General features: G+C 38.5%; 1 protein-coding gene across 1 annotated transcript in view; it reads left to right on the top strand.

Annotated features, from left to right (window-relative positions):
- Positions 1–17,859, top strand: part of Gmds (GDP-mannose 4,6-dehydratase) — a 528,555-nt gene that overhangs the window by 217,856 nt on the left and 292,840 nt on the right. The gene's annotated exons all lie outside the window — the stretch shown is intronic.

Raw genomic sequence — 17,859 nt, 5'->3', positions numbered from 1 at the left:
AAATGGGACAGATCACCTGGACTTGAGTTAGGGTAGTTGGAAGCCACCCAGTTTGGATGTTCAAAACTGAAATTGGATTATAAAAGAGCAGAACACACTTTTAACTGAGCCGAAACATCTCATCAGCCCAAGATTATACTTGTCAAAGCATTTGATGTTAGAATGCAAAAGGAAAGAAGTACAGCAGCAGCAGATCCTCTGTGTATGTATTATAGATTCAAGTATAGTATTTTTATGGAATTCTTGAGTGTGCCAACAAATGGATCTCTGATTCCTGTACCTTCTCTTGGGCTCTTTTCCTTCTGTCTGTGTTTCTTGCCCAACTCTATTGTGATAGTTATTGTTTTATAATTTTATTATATTTAATTATTATCATCCATTTGAAGCCTGTTTGCTTTCTTATGAGAGACAGAAAAAGAATGGAGCTACATGGGAGGGGATGTGGCAAGGAACTGGAAGGGATCTTCATAATCATAATACGTGAAGGGGAAATTCTATTTTTCAATATAAAGGGGGTGGAGAAAATGGAAGAAAATGTTTCTTCAGATCAAGAACGTACATTGGTACTTTGATGTGATTCCAGTTAGAGCATATATCAGACCCTAGGGTCTATTTCAAGTGTAAAGTTTCTTGTTGTTACTTTGTTTGTTCGTTGTGTGTATGTATGTGTACCATAATGGAACTGATGTCCCTTTCTTCAGCTTTCTAAATATTAAGCTAGCTGACTTTCCTGTGTACCCATCATCCACCAGTACTATGGAACCTGTTGAGCTTTTCATAGGAGTCCTTGTTACTTAACAGCTGAATGGACAGAGAAGGGACAAAGTCAACCTCTAGTGTGAAGAATTCAACTTTTACCTCATAGTTAATATAAAGTGCCACTAGCTTCTGGACAAAGACTTGGCAGACATTTCTGGATGCCATGTTTATGAGGAACTTGTATAAACTGCCATAATCTAAACCCAGTATGATAGCACAAGACAAATCTTAGCACTCACTTGAAGATAGAGATAGGAGGAGTTCAAGGTTCTTCTTTGCTACATAACTAGTTAAAGGTCAGCCTGCTATGCATGGAACCTTGCCTCCAAAACAAAAAGCAAAAAGCAGAAACTAATCAACCAACAAACCTTCTGCCATTAGTGCGATGAACTTCATGGCAGCAATTTAATAAGTTGGCTCCTCCTTCTAGGTAATGCTCTCTGCCATGTGCTGTGCCTGAATAAAAGGCTTTTGTTCATTCTCTATGCAAGGGTGTTTATTTGTAATTAAGCTCTAGGCCCCTATCTTCAGCTCCATTTTTCACTTAGATAGAGTATAAACTACATCATATATGACCACAGAGTATTTCTGTTGTAGGACCACAAGTAGTTATGTAGCCACACAGGCCTTCTTCCTGCCTTGTGGGAAGAACACTCTGCAAGGCTGATCTGTTACCAGGACCTAATCATCTTTTTCTCACTACTACAGAGCCATAACTGTGTAGTGATTCCAAGTCTTGCATCTCTGCTCTAATCCAGAAACGTTACATATTTTTTTTTAACCAAAGTGACCTGGTTATATTAGCTTCAATTAGCACTGGACACCATGCCCAGGACCACCATCAAACTTTTGTTTATTCTGTGTGCATGTTTGGGTACTATGTGTAGAAGCCAGAGAACAACCTGTGACAGTTGACTGTCTCATCTATGAGTCCAACAGATTGAACTCATGTCCTCAGGTTTGGTGGCTTGAACCTTTACTTGCTGAGCCATCTCACTGGTCCTTATGTAGACATTGATTTCTGGCATATTTCTACCATGCTTGGCTTACTATTGAACAGAATATAGGAAACCATATGCAATATGTACAACATTTTGAACTGCTATCTTGTTATATTTTTATCTTAAAACTGAGAAGGAAATAACTAACTCAGTACATTGGATTTTTAAATTTTTGATTTTGCTGATTGGTTTTGCATGTATTTGGAAGAATTAACCTTAAATATACAGGCATGTTTGGGATTTATGTTTACTATTTTGTTTCTTTGATCTGCCTAAATCATCCTAAACATATCTACTTATGTTTTAATAGCCACAAGAGTGTGGATTTTGGGACATTTATGGTCACAATTCTTCACTGGAAGGTATGGTACTTCCATGGATTGTTTTTACTCAGAGTTTTTCCCTCTCAAACATAATTGTTCTCTATGTTTCTTTTAGTGTTCTCTTTATCACAAATGGCCTTCTTTATCTTTTACTTATTCAATAAGTTTTCTGTACTTTTAAAATTTTTCCCTGCTTGTGAGGCTGTAGGGATATGATGAGACCTGAGCCAAGCATGCTGTGGCTCTGAGGACAGATCTCAGCTTCAGGGCACTTACCCTTGCCAGGCAGACGTACACAGGGAGCCACTAGGTCTGTATGTTCTGTGTCATGGTTCAGCACAGAGCTTTGCATGCCCTCGGTATGAGAGAGAGCTCATAAATCTTTCTGCAGTCTCATTGTTAGTTATTGATGTTTACAGCCATAGCCTTGTCACACTAGGAGTCATGTGTTATGCTATTTCTGCTCTTTAGATAGTAGGAAGAATTTTAGAAATATAAACATCAAAAGAAGGTCTCAATGTTGTGACCTTCAAATATCTGGAAAGTCATTTAATTTCCTGCTGAAATAAGTGCTTCTAGTTACTGGAGAGCTGAAGTAGCTGACTGTGTAATAAAGGTCTCATCATTTTGGACTCTGACAGACAAGGAGGGACCTCCCCAAGCTTGGTGAGTAGCTATTACCCACTGCACCTGTCTAGCCCCCTTTTAATCCATGGAAACCTATGTTTTGCTGTCTGTCTCCCATTCTTCCTTCCCAGCTTTGTGTGAAAAGTCCTGGGAGAAGTGATACCACACTTGGTATCTGGGCACCCTGGGTATTTTTGGTTACTTGAATACTAAACAGTCTCCTGGTTCTTCCATGCTCACCGTGAGTTTCCTTCCTCTCTGATTTAAAGACAAAGCTTCCCTCTGGAGTGAAGGTAAAAGTCTTTTTTTAAAAAAAAAAAAAAAAAGGCTTTTCTTCTTTGGGGAACTTTGACCCTCTTCCCCCGGAGCAGTCCTTGGTCCTCTTTCTTTTTCTCTCTAGTCTGACCACTGAGCTAGCAGCCTGTCCACTCTGTGTAGGAGCTTGCATAGCTTTTTTACACACTGCCTTTGCTGTGCTTCCCACCACCACCTCACAGGTCTGTAGCGCCAGGGTTCTGCCTGTCCAGCTCCATTTACTTCTTCTTCCTCTTTAGTTACAAAATGCTTCTTGAAAAACTCTGTCTTAATCACCATATTGTAACTGGTAGAATTTCCTAAGCTCCCATATCTCTCAGCGTTACAGTATGCAAGTCTGTCATATGAGTAAACATCCCAAAACATTTTTATTATTTTTTTATTCTTAGGAATGTAAGAAAATTCACAGCTTATGCCTCTCTTGACTCATTTTGTGAAGTCCCCCTTAGTCTCTTTTGAGCTTCCTGGGCTGTCCTTCTGGCTGGTACTGTCAGCATTGTTTTTCTCAAGTAAGGCTCTGCTTCAGAACATCCTTCTTTTGTTGCTTGTGTGTTCTGCACCTGGATTATCTTTTCTCTTCCATGCTGCTTATATCCGATCCCACAGAAAACCTAGGCCACCAGCTAACTGTGTCTAGCTCATTGTAGGAAGTATGCTTCAGTAGAAAATGATAGTTGCCAGAGTGTATAAATTGGCAGTGATTCTGCTGTTTATTTTTTATTATTTTTCTCTCATGTTAATTCCGGTTCTACTACCTATCACTGGTGACCAGAGGCAAGATCCCTCATTATAAGCTTCAGTTTCTACAGGTATAAAATAGATATAATAGTAGTCTTGAAGTGGTAGAGTGCTTCTTAGAAAGGTGGCCGAGTGCCCAGCCTATAGCTGTGAGTGCTTACAGTGACTCTGGCCCTGCTGCAGCTATTACTTCTGTGCTTCACACATTGCTATTATTATGTTTAATTTTTATAGTAGTGGATTTTCACTTCAAAGTGTAATACCATATTCCCTACTTTTTTGCCTTATTTTTCTAGATACTGTCCATTATTGCCAAATTTACTTGAATTCTTGCTTTGTATTGTTCATTTTCTTACACTAGAACATATCTGTAGAGGACCATGACTCTTCTTTCTGCCTTCAGATGTGCCTTGGTGACTAAAACAATAATATGATGACATTGAGAATTTCACCATAAATGTTTATTGCATGAGCAAGAACTATGTAATATAAGTTCTGGGTCCTTGTTCATGGAAAGTCATAAATTTCATCAGTTTGTCCCTGTTGAGTGAGTCTGTCTGTCTCTCTGTCTCTGTCTCTGTCTCTGTGTGTGTGTGTGTGTGTGCGTGCCATGTGCGTTTTATACCAGTCATAGTGCCATGCCACTTGTCTGGGTAATTAATCTTGAAAAATAGTCAGGAGTATCCTGTAGTAGGGAAAGAGGGTGGTAAACTCTCATTTGACCTTAGTAAACTCCCAGGAAAGGTCATTTTCTCAGTCATGAAGAACAGTCACGCATTGCCTGTGCTTTAAGACCTCAACTCATTGTAATAAATCTTGAAAATAAGCAAGGTTCTTATGCATAAATGTTGAAACTTGAAATTCTAGGCAATTGCTCATTTTCTAGGACCATTCTTTATTCTGTCATAAGTATGCCACTGTACCAGGCTGAGCACCATGAAGTCCTGAAAGAACAAAGTGATTCCATTTAGAATGTGGAAATGTGCCCATTTCTCAAATGCCAGGAAAACACTTGAAGCCAGGTACAAATTCTAACTTGCCTATCTTCTTCACAGCACATTTCTGCACTGGTAAATTTCTACCACCTTTCTCAAAGACCAAACTCAGTTTGCATAGCCCATCTCTTTCCCCCTTGAGGACTCTTCCTCCCTTTGTTTCCTCTTCAGCAGACTTGTAGGCATTGGCCAGCTTTTGCTGATGGATGCTTTTGCTGGAAGCTGTGGTTCAGAAGAACACAGGAGTCTTTGACATCTTTTCTTGCTGAGCAAGATGTATTTTGTAGTCACGTCTCATTCTTCAGTTCTAATAACTTGAGCTTTGCTGATTTATGTTTTTGTTCCTAATAATTGCTTTTGATTCTTTAAGAAATCTGTTTTTCTCCTCTTCATTTCGGCCTGTTTTAAAAAATTGTTTCTAGTCAGCTATGGTGGCACATTCCTTAATTGTAGCTGGAAGGCAAAGACAGGCAGATTTCTGTGAGTTTGAGGTCAGCCTGGTCTACAGAGCAAGTTTAAAGTTTAAAGTCATTTTCAGAAGTTTTATTTCTTCTAGATCAGTTCTTAATTACAGAGCTTACTAATTATTGTTCTTAACATTGATGTCACTTTTTGAAACTTGTGTGCTGGGAATATTACTTACTCTGTGGGAGATCACTTACCTGGCAAGAATAAGGCCCTGGTTTAGATCGTCATCACCAAAAGGAAAAGGAAAAGAATTAGGAGTCTATATCCAGCTAATTCCTTCCTCTATCTCACTCCATCTATATTGTCAGTTCTGTAGATTTTAAGTGTGTACCTACATAGCCTGTAGGAGAGTCTGGCCCATACCCACTTTCTACTGTGTGCCTCCACCTTAAGAATAAGCATTTGGAACAGACTCTTTCCTGATGCTTTGTCTAAGGGTACTTAATTTTGTGTTTTTGTTGCTGTGTGGGTGCACGTGTTTATTTGCTTTGTAGTGGTGGTGGTAATGGTAGTGTGTCTTTAAAACACTTAGGTTTATATTAAAGCAACAGTGTATGTGTATTTTCTTAACTACTCTGGAGGTTGAGTCAGAAGGATCACTTGAAACCAGGAGATCCAGAATTGCCTGGTCATATCACTGGACTCCTGTCCCATAGATAGATAGATAGATAGATAGATAGATAGATAGATAGATAGATAGATAGATAGATAGATAGATAGATAGATCAAAGCATTCATAACTATTCTTCCTTTGTGCATTGGACGATCTGCTTCAGCCCTTGCTAAAGCCTGACACTTTGAGCCGTGATGTCCTGCTACCCATCTTGGCTAATTCCTGTACAGATTCTAACGTGTTTGTAGCTTTATATTTCCTTAGCTTCTGCTGTTTAGAGTCAGGGCTACACAGCCAATTCTTTTTAACTTTCTACATTTAAATTTCATTATTACGTGCTTAGGAATGGCAGTGTTAAATTATGGCCTTAAAGCATGACCACATATTTTCCTTGTTGACTTCAGTTAACTAAACTCAAGTATTTGAACTTTATCTGTAATCTCTGAGGGACTTTTAGAAAAGTGGGATTCAATGAAATTTTAGAATTTATAATAGTCATTTTAGTATTGGGGAGATGCAGTATAGAAAGGCAAAGCAGATGGGACCTCTTTTTCTGGTTGGAATTTTTAACTGCTTGTTTAATATATGATGTTGGAGACACATTCATGTGTTATTATATGTAATTACAAATTATAAATATCTGTAATTACAAATGTTTTAAACAATACTGTAATTGCAACAAGATAAGACAAATATCATACAAAATTATTTGTGGTTGTAAGCTTTTATCTGGGCTGTAAGAATTTCAGTGTAGGCTCAGAAAGCAGCACACAGTGAGTAACCCATGCTCAACTGGTACTGCCTTCTGATAAGCCATAGTCTCTCCAGAGCCCCTTGTTAAGCTGTAGGCACACAGACAGAATGCTACAGAATAGCATTTACTCACATATATGTAAACCCAGGACTCTCCAATTCTGACCATGGCCACTACTGAAACGTACATGGCCAATGTGTTTTTTTCTCCTGCTGTTCGTCTTTAATCCTCAACCCCACATGTCACTGCTGCTACTAGAGCAGCTTTCACATCACATCCAGTTCCTCATGCGGCTATTTTCTCAAATGATCTTTTTTGATTTTTCTTTTTAAGTCTCAGAGTATCATGGCCATACTTTGTAACCCTCTTACCAGGGAGTCCCTGCAGTTTCCTTTTGTATCATTTTCCTGCCTCTTACTCATCTACACCCACAAAAGAACAAGCAGGATAGTAGGAAGCAGGTTCTGTTTTCCTAGCCTGTGTTTCCTGTAACAAGGCCTTATTCCCCACATAGTCAGACCCATACCTGCTTGACTACCAGCCCTGGCAAAAGATTTGTATGTGGTCCCAGCTATTAAGTAAATGCTAGCTGTCCCTACTTACTCCTGTTTAATAGAAACAACTAACTTAAGATGGAAAGCAATGTTTTATTGTTACCCTCTTTGATTCATAACTTTCTCTGGCAGAGGAGCTGTAAACAGTTCACATTGCAACTACTTGTGTGGTCTGAGACATTTCCAAACAAGGCATTATGAGCTTCTCTTGAACTTTTGTTAGAGGAAACATTTTTCTTGCCTTTTCGCTTTGTTTTACTACATTGAGTTCTTTCACAGAAAAATCACTTTCTCTGAGATGACATGGAATTAGAAAATTTCAAGTAGTCCATTGAAATGTGTGTATTCACATGTGTGTGTATGTGTCATCCTCTGACACTCTCCAGCTCTCACTGAACTTGGAGCTCACTGATTCTTCTGGACTGGCTAGCCAACAAGTCAGAAGAATCCCTTCTCTACCTCTCCAGTGCTGGTATCACAGGCAGAGGGCCACTGAACCTACACTTTTTCTGTGGATGCTGAAGCGAGATCTTAGGTTCTTAGGCTTGCATGGCAAATACTTTACCCATTGAGCCATCTCCCCATTGAGACTTTTAAAGCTGAATTTGCTCCATATGTAGTTTGTTCTATTATTAGTTGCGTAATGATGTCATTTGGCCTCAGGTACTAAACTTCAGACTTAAAAGCTTCTTATTCATTCTAGTGAAATTTCTTAGGAGCCTCTCGGTAAGAGATATGTTGTAAGGAGAGGGGCCCCTTGTTTGACCCAGCCGCCCAGCTAGCTTACACCCAAAATAACCACACAGAAATTGAATTAATTAAAACACTATTTGACCATTAGCTCTAACTTCTTTTTGGCTAACTCTTACATATTAGTTTAACCCGTCTCCATTAATCTGTGTATGGCCACATGCCTGGGGCTTACAGGCAAGATTCTAACTGGCATCCATCTCCAGCAGAGGATCCATGGCTTCTCTCTCTCTGCCCTTTCCTCCCAACATTCAGTTCTGCTTTCTATGCCTACCTAAGTTCTGCCTATCAACTAGACCAAGGCAGTTTCTTTATTCATTAACCAATGAAAGCAACACACAAACAGAAGGAATCTCCTACATCATTTCCCCTTTTCTGTTTAAACAAAAAGGAAGGCTTTAACTTTAACATAGTAAAATTACATATAACAAAACAACTATCAAGCAAGAATTACAGTTACAATTTTTATATCTACTTTATCTTTTATCATAACTAAGGAAAAGTAACTATAAATTCTTTAACTCCATCAAAGACTTCAGAAGGATGTAATATTACCTATGTAAACTGGAAGTGCATTATAAACAACTTCCAAAACTCAGAATTGACGGAGACATCTCGCTGCCTGGACAATCACCCGAACTTTTGTGTCATTGTGTCACTGGGGCCCATAGTATTCCACAAACTTTTTCACGAAGCAGGAGATTTCAAGGACAGTTCAGTAACTTTCTTCTGTACCCTGCAGAATGTCTTGCAGACTCTTTCCTGAAGCAGGAATCCTGAAGGATCATCTCACCATTAGCCAAGTTCAGCAGTCATCTCTCTGCGAGTTCATCATTTCCAGTTTATGCAACAGTTCAGGCAAGAACAGTTTCTTGACCAAATGGCTAACCAACTCCATAAGGAGGCTCTTCGATGCCCATTTTCCTCTCGAAGTAGCATTGTGCTGCCATGTCTCACTGTCATGAAAAGTCCTAAATTTTTAAAACATTTAAATGCCATATTCTGAATGCCTTTGAAAGATCTGAAGAATACTTATCCATCTGAAATACTTCTCTGTACATCTAGAAAATCTAACAGGACTACAGACTTGACTATTATAGAGGATTATCTATTAACCTATATTTCTTAATTATACATTACATTTTTAAATTAACTACACAATCACAACACCTCAATCAAGAGCAGAAATATAAATATAACAAGATTGACCTTAAATTTATATCAATAAACCAAGATCCATACCAATGTAAGTTGTTCATATCTGTATCACAGGTATGCGTCTGTGTTGTGTAAACAACCAGAAAAGCAAACAGGAGCAGAACTGATCTTAGGATGCCTGCAGGCCAGTTTGCTGAAGGATGTCCAGGATCCAGTGTAGTGACTGCTCCAGCTACAGTGCTCTGGAGATGGTTGGGTGAACTCAGCAATTCCAGGTGACCAGATTCAGACAGGGATCTAGGACAACAAGAAGGGAGGATTGAACAGAGGGCCGAAATCACAGTGACCCTGAGGTACCTCTAGGTAGGCCAGAAGGAGTCAAACAAAAGAGCCATGGAGTTAGAAGGGGCTGGAGAGGCAAACAACAAATGTGTCTGTCTGTAAAGTCCACCATATTGCCATTTTCCGTTGAGGGGCTTGAAAGGTTAATCCTCATTCATCATTTTTTTACATAGTTTTTTCTCGTTTTAATGGAAATTGCTTTCCTGTTGAACTTGCTCAATTTTCTTTTCTTCTAGTTTTTGTGGATTTATTTTTTTATTTGTAAATTTGATACTTGTAAACCAAGATTGCACTTTTGTTTCCTGGATGGCCAGACCCAAATAATCACACAAAAATCTGTATTAATTACAACACTGTTTGGCCAATGGCTCCGGAATATTCCTAGCTAACTTTTTATCTTAACCCATTTCTATTAGTCTATATTTTGACACACAGACTGTGACATTACCTCATTTTCTATACATCTTGCTTCTTCAGTGGCTTGCTGGAATCTACTGTGCACCACGGCCCGGGTCTGCATTCTATGCACTAGACCCCAGTTCGCGAGCTTCGGGAAAGGGGCTGGAGGTTGATCCTACTTAGCAGAGACAGACCAACACACAGACCTTCAATCACTGGTACCAAAAGACCCCTTTAACAGCACCTTGGAGGCTTAAATACCCTGCTATCAATGGCCAACAGGTGAAAATCCCATTCTCAGTTCCTCTAGGCAAAGCACAGCTTTTAGTCACTTCAATTAGAAGGCTCTAGTAGGGAAGAGCAGCTGAAGGCCAGGACTCATTATTCCCAATAGGCATCTGCAGATTAAGTCCTTCCTTTTCCCAGAATTCTCCTAGTTTGGTCACTGCCATGCATATACTTCCTGCCTGACTCCTGACCAATCAGTGTTTTATTAAGCCAATACAAGTGACAAACCTTTACAGGGTACAAAGCATTATTCCACAACACTTCCCCCTTTTTTCTTTTCAAAACAAGAACTGTGCATCTAATCTCCGTTGTTTAGCTTTTTTTTTCCCTGACTAGTATCCATAAAAGACAAACATCCATAATCCAGTTTTGGGGATATGGGCATAGTTTTTTTTTTTTTAAGGCTACTTATTGCTGATTGGGGGCACTGATAATCTTATGGGGACCCAAAGAAAATTTAGGATTATGGTCAAGTCCTGACTGGAGTGTTCTTTGAGGCTGGATCATCTCAGCTAGTAGTCTTGAGGCTGTTCTGGATGTAGAACTCACAGGAAACTGCAGCAAAGCAAAAGTGCTCAGAAGCATTGGATCATCTGAGTCATCTACGTCTATCAGATATTTTTCATAGGGTCTTCCTTAATCAAACCTGTTTTTTCTTAACCCAGAATAAATCCACAGCCTCTCATTTCCTATGGAAACAACATCAAAACCTCTTCTCCAATGTAACATATCTTTTGATTTAAATTTTGAGTTTAGGCATTTTAAAATATATAGGTTGAATTAATCCAGAAGCTTTTATAATCAAATGTCTTTTAGCAGCTGTTGCTCCTTCCTCAGCAGTCAAACAATTCAATGATAACACAATAACTAACAGTATTCAGACTCTTTGTATATTTTCCACGTTTACATGGCTTAAAAAAACTATTTCTTTTATTTTTAATTTTTACTTTTCTGAGACAGAGTTTTTCTGTGTTCTTTGGTTGTCCTGGATCTCACTCTGTAGACCAGGCTGCCGTGAAACTCAGATTTACCTGCCTCTGCCTCCCAAGTGCTGGAATTAAAGGTGTATGCCACCATATCCAACCTTTTCTTTTTTATTTTAAGGACTTTCTCTACCCTTTTTCTTTTCTCTCCGAAGTCATTGTATATTTTTAAACACATTGTAAACCATTTAGAGGTTTTTTTTAAATCTGAATATGTCTTTATTGTATATCTCTATCTTTTTTTTAACCACGTGAGTTTTTAATTTGCTAAGTGATATGGCTAGTATTAAAGGTGCAACTTTGGCGGCCAACTCCACCCTATTTCTCAACTTTTTGAGAGTCTAGTTTCATGGTGGAGGTACTGGCAGGATTTTTTTCCCCACAACTCTGTGGAGTTTCCAGGTCAATGCCACGACCAAGAAGCATGCCCCTGACTGCTTATAAACACCATTTAAAGGTTTGGTGGCAGGGCCTCTTAAAGGAACTGTTCAGATTTTTTCTGTTAATGATGAGTCAGGAAGCCTTTGTTAAAAGATCTGTGCCTCTGCTTGCTGCCAGAGCCCACCTCTGACAATGCTGCTAGCAAGAAGCAATGCTTGACTCTGTTTTTATGTCTGTCCATAATCCTTTTTTTTTAAGCTTTCTCAGGCTTTCAGTGGAAATTCTTGCCAAATGTTTGAGAATTATTTTGTAAATGTAGACTGATCTTTGGTTTCCCAGCTTACCAAACCCAAAAAATCACACGAACATCCATATTAATTACAACACTGTTTGACCAAAGGCTTAGGCATAGTCCAAGCTAACTCTTATATCTTAAATGAACCCATTGCTATTAGTCTATGTATTGCCACATGGCTGTGGCATTACCTCATTTTCTAAATGCCTTGTTTCCTCGGCGACTGGCTATCATCTGCAGGCTGAGTCTTTCCTCTTCCCAGAATTCTCCTAGTCTTGTCATCCTGTCTATACTTCCTGTCTGGCTCCTGGCCAGTCAGCATTTTATTAAACCATTACAAGTGACAAATCATTCCAGGGTGAAAGAGCATTATCCCACAGCAGATATTTATGTATGTTGTTAATTTGCATACCATCTTCAAATACTGTGCAGATATATGAGATATTGCAGCTAAGATATAAGTCTGTCGTCATGAAGTCTACATATACACAACTAGGTAATAAATAAGCAAACAGGAAAACGATTGCAAAGAAGAAATATTGTAGATAAATATAGAGTGAATTAGTGTTGGCTTCCTTTAGAACATCCCACCCTTTGTGGGATGTCATATATAATATATTCTGCATATCAGATATTTACATTATAATTCATAACAGTAGCAAAATTAGTTATGGAGTAGCAGCAGAAATAATTTATGGTGGGGAGTCATACAACACGAAGAACTGTATTAAAGGGTTGCAGCCTTAGGAGAACCATTGTGTTAGAGGGCTTAAGAGACCTGAAGGTGCCAGACAGTAGTGGCACATGCCTTTGATCTTAGCACTTGGGAGGCAGAGGCAGGCGGATCTCTGTGAGTTCGACCCCAGCCTGTCTACAGAGTGGGTTCCAGTACACAGAGAAACACTGTCTTGAAAAATCAAAACTAGATAGATAGAAAGAGACAATCACAGGGGAGGCAGAGGAAAGACTTTAAGTAGAACAGGCTAGTCTCAATGTAAGAACAGCAAGATGGCCAGAGAGGTGAACTTAATTATTCCTAGAATGAGTAGGGAAAGAATCATCTGAAGTGGTTGAGACAACTTTGTCAGTTTCCATGAGGAGAACATGGGGAAGCTAGCATGAAGTGGTGAGAAGACTTGGATCTCTGATAACTATGAAGGAAAGAAATAGTTGGATAAATCATAAGCTTTGTTTGAGATAGATACCAATTATATGAAGAGAGGAACAGTGGGACTGTTCCTTTGGGAAGAGCTTTGGGAAGAACATCTTGAATTAGTTTAACTAAGGTGGTATTTGGCAGACACAGTAAGCAAAGCAAACTTAGGGCTTTGGAGTTGTGTGCATAGTGATGCTGAGTTGGTTAGTGATGTGGTCACATGCCTAGAGTGTAGGTAGGAGAAAAGCCAATTCACCCAAACATTGACACAAGTCTTGGTCCTGGAGCAGAGATGTCCTGGACATGTTAAAGCAGCATTACAATCTGGAAGGTTGCCATTGGTGGAGTGTGAAGAGATCTGGAATAACGTGAGGTCAGGAAGCAGATGAAGAGCTGTTCTGGAGAGAGAGTTTTAGGGCAGTATTTGGTAGACATGAATTTTTCCCTATTTTGTTTTCTTTTATAGCAGTCTGATTTATTTGTTTTCTTTACCAGTAAGATGCTGCTCACATAGTCACCACGCTTCTTAAAAATGCAGCTCTTTTTTTTATGACTCTAGTCCAAATTTAAGGATATGTATATTTTAATTTTGAATTTACGTCTTCACTGAGCTAGTACTATGATGCCCACATCCTATGTCTCAAGCATAAGAAGCCCTATAATCTCCAGTGAAAACAATTTGCTGCCTTCAGATGTGCAGTAGGTATGGCAGATTATGGTATGGTAGATAATGTGCTTGGTGGGGGCTGTCCTCAAACTGGAAGTCTTGTAGCCAGTGTTGAGAATATAGGAAAGAAACAGTAATTTTTAAACTACCTCCTTTGGCTATTAAGTATAACTATAGTTTTAATTCAGAGATCATAAAGCTGATATAATAGGCCATATAATACTCTAAACTTTGTGAGAATCTCATTCTCAGGAACAAATTCATTCAGCCCAGTGATTGTAGCATGGGAACAACTGTGGAAAACTTGTAAAAGAGTGAATGTGGCTATGTCCTGTAAAAAACTTTATTTCGTAGTGGGCAGCTGGCCAGAATTGGCCCATGGACTGTAACTCTCCAGCCCTCTAGTGTTTTGAGAACTGTACTTTTAACCTTTAAAGTTGAAGCTATAAAGTACTATTTTGACTGGTGTAACATTTAATTGCTACTTTTTGTTCAAAAGTACTTTTTAAGCAATTGTCTTTATAAACTAACCTCATTCTACAAAGTTTTGACTACCAAATATATGCATTCTTTTACATGGAGTTATATAAAATTATGTAAAAATATTTTTAAACTGCTGACAGGCAGCCGTCCTCCCCCATCATCCTCTGCTGCATGTGCTGCCATCATCCTAACCTCAGTGGATACTTTCCCATGAGTACGTCCTCTGAATGGTGTCCCACTGCTTCTGTCAAGTCAAACAGTTTCCTTCCTGTAATACAGAATCTGCAGGGACACTTGGTTCACTGAGAGTAGAACACATGCGCAGTGTTCTCTTTGTTACGTTTACCATATGACTCTGTGCTTTCTGTTCGCTGTTTCAGATGAAATGCTTACCTGTTCGTCCATCTGAATCATGTGTTCATTCAAACTCCTTAGAATGATATCTACCCAACACTGAGGACTTAAATAACACTATTATTGTTTCAGTAAAGCTGTTGACACTCCTGTCCTGAGGCCTTTTCAGTATGTGTTCCAATCAACATAGGACCATGGCTTTTCCTGAGAACAAAACACTCTGTGTCTAGACCATTCAACAGAAATATAATAACCTTTTCAAAAATATGGTGTTGGGACAATTGGATTTCCATCTGCAAATAATGAAGTTGGGCCCCTAATTAAACATAAAATTAATTCAAAATAATTATAAATAAATGTAAGGGACTAATTTATATACATAGAATACAATATGTGAGTATATATTAACTTTACCTTATTCAAAATATAACACAAAAAGCATACATAACAAAGGAAAATGAATAAATTTAACATTTTTTCGTAAGCCACTGTTTAAAACAATGAGAAGGAAACCCTCAGGATGTGAAGAGTTTTCAAGTTAAGTATGTGGCAGGGGACTTGTGAAGAAGAGGCTATCACAGTCCAGTGAGGAACACATCTTTAAAAAAAAAACAAAAAAAAAAAAAACGGGCAAAGTATTCAACCTTTACTGATGCTCATTAAGTATATGAGACTATAGTGTCTGTAGTCTGAGAAAAATGTTTATCAAGAGCACAGTGAGAAAAGAGTTTAGATCACAAGTATAATTATAAATTAAGACCACAAAAATTGCTAGTTAGGATGTGGAGAGATCAGACCCTTATTTGTATTAGTGAGTGAGGAGACTGTGAAATGGAGTGGCAACTTTAAAATCATTAAACGTGGTATTATCACATGTTCCAGTACCTGTACACCTAGGTAAGTGTATATAAGAGAGATGGAAACAGTAAGAGAAGGAAACTAGTTGCAGAACCCACATATTATGTAGTCTCATTCTTAGGAAATGTTTACAGTAGGTAAATGGATAAAGGAAAAGAAGAGTGATCAATGATTGTCCAGGTCTGAGTGGGAGCTGGGAGCTTGGAAATGGCTACTGATAGCTGCAGAGTGTTTTGGGAGTGATAAGAATAATCTGAAATAAAATGGTAATGATGATTGCACAGTGCTGTGAATTATGAAAACCTACTGGTTTGTAAACTTTAAAATGGAACGTTTTATAGTATCTCTGTAAACCATTTTATATTACATTTTATGTATCTCTATAAAGTGTTATTTATAAAGAATAAAATGGGCTAGGAATGGTGGTGCATACGTTTAATCTCAGCACTTAGAGACAGGAGCAGGTGGATTTCTGTTAATTTAGGGCTAGCCTGGTAAACAAGACAATCAGGTCTATATAGCGAGACCCTGACAAAATATAATAAAATACTGGAATGATAGCTCAGTTTGTAACAATATGTGCTTTGCAAACAAGAGGACCTAAGTTCAAATCTCATACACCTATATAAAATCTAGGTATGGTCATGTCTACCTGTAAGACCAGTATTGGGGAATAAGGTTCAATAGATTTTTGGGAACTTGCTGCCCAGTAGGGACAGTTCAAAACATGAGTTTCAGATGTGCCTTACCTCAGAGAATAAGGTGTGTAGCCATAAACGAAGACATGCCATCTCCTTATGACTCTACCTGATGTCTACATTCATATATGTTTTTATCCATCACACACATGCATGTCCACACACACACACACACACACACACACACACACACACACACACACACACAATGGGTAGGGGGTCTTAAATGGTCTTATTTTTCCTTTTGTGACTTTTTAAACATTATGAATGAAATACACAGTTTTTCTTTTCAATTTTCTGGCTACCTGCTAACTTTACGTATAGCCACAGATGATATGGATGTAGAAGGTAGAGTTCTTATTGAGCAGGCGATTAGCTTTTGACAGTACCACACACTCATGTACAAACCATGACTTCTGCTCAGGGAATATTCAGTGGCCAGGAAATAATGAATGGTCTTACTCACCCTTTTGAGAGGTTTTTCACATGAAGACTAAGGTGATTCATACTACAATGATATGGCAGTGATAAGGTTTACAACCTCATTATTCTAAAAGGTTTAAAATAAGGTTCATTTACTTATCATTTATAGAAGTTATTTAAGAAATAAGCCTAGAAATCGCATGGTCCTGGGTAGTTCTTTTGTCAGCTTGACAAAAACTACAGTTCTCTTAGAAAAGGAACCCAAATTGAGAAAATGCCTCCATTGAATAGGTTATAGGCAGATCAGTAGTGTTATTTAGTTGATTAATGATTGATGTGGGTGAGCCTAGCCCACTGTGGGTATGCCAACCCTGAGCTTTTGATCCTGGGTTGTATAAGAAAGTCGAGTGAGTAAGACGTAAACATCAAGCCAGTAAGTAGTGTTCCTCTGTGACTTCTGCTTCAGTTCCTACTTCTAGGTTCCAGCCTTGAATTCCTTACCTGTCTTTCCTCTGTGATGGACTGTGATTGGGATGTATAAGCCAAATAAATTCTTTCCTTCCAATGTTGTTTTTACTTATGTTCTTTTGTAGGCAGGTACTGTGCTTTTATTTCCCACTGTCCAGACCTGAATAATCACATAGAACTATATTAATTACAACACTGTTTGACCAATGACTGAAGCGTATTCCTAACTAGCTCGTACATCTTAAATGAATCCATTTATATTAACCTATGTTCCACCACGAGGCTGTGGCTTACCAGTAATGCTTTGGCAACTTTCTCCTTTATGTTGATGCTTAATGGCATCTCTTTGACTCTGCCTACTCTCTATATCTCTGTTCAGATTTCCCACCTGGCTTTACTCTGCTAAGCCAGTGGCCAAAACAGCTTTATTCATCAACCAATAAAAGCAACACATATACAAAAGGACATTCCACATCATTCTTTATCACAGAAACACAAACCTAACTAAGAACATAACTCTTTCCTTTTAAAAAAAAAAACCATTTTGAAAAGCTGGAATATGTTGAATTACATCTCAGTATCCTCCTTGAAACTAGTTCATATAAACATTAGCATTTTTTACATCCACTGTTACTGTACAGTTAAATAAATAAAATCATGTACTTTTTAGATACCACCATTATTCTTGTGCCCTTATTTTTTAAAACAAAAAGCAAAAGAGTCCTTTTAAAAGTAAGCTATGGCCAGGTGGTGGTGGCACATGCCTTTAATCCCAACACTGAGGTGGCAGAGACAGGCGATCTTTGTGAGTTCGAGGCCAGCCTGGTCTACAAGAGCTAGTTCCAGGACAGGCTCCAAAGCAACAGAGAAACCCTGTCTCGAAAAACCAAAAAAAAAAAAAGCTATGGTATAAAGTACATGTTCTCAGCTTGTGGTGCACAAACATCAACTGGGGCTCATTCAAACAATGACTTTCCTGACCCCTACCCACAAGAGTTTGGTTTAAGCT

Source organism: Myodes glareolus, chromosome 14 (assembly GCF_982192425.1).
Source record: "Myodes glareolus chromosome 14, mMyoGla1.1, whole genome shotgun sequence".
Classification (NCBI taxonomy): domain Eukaryota; kingdom Metazoa; phylum Chordata; class Mammalia; order Rodentia; family Cricetidae; genus Myodes; species Myodes glareolus.
The sequence above is the reverse complement of the archived record's forward strand: the minus strand, read 5'-3'. Positions and strand labels throughout refer to the sequence as shown.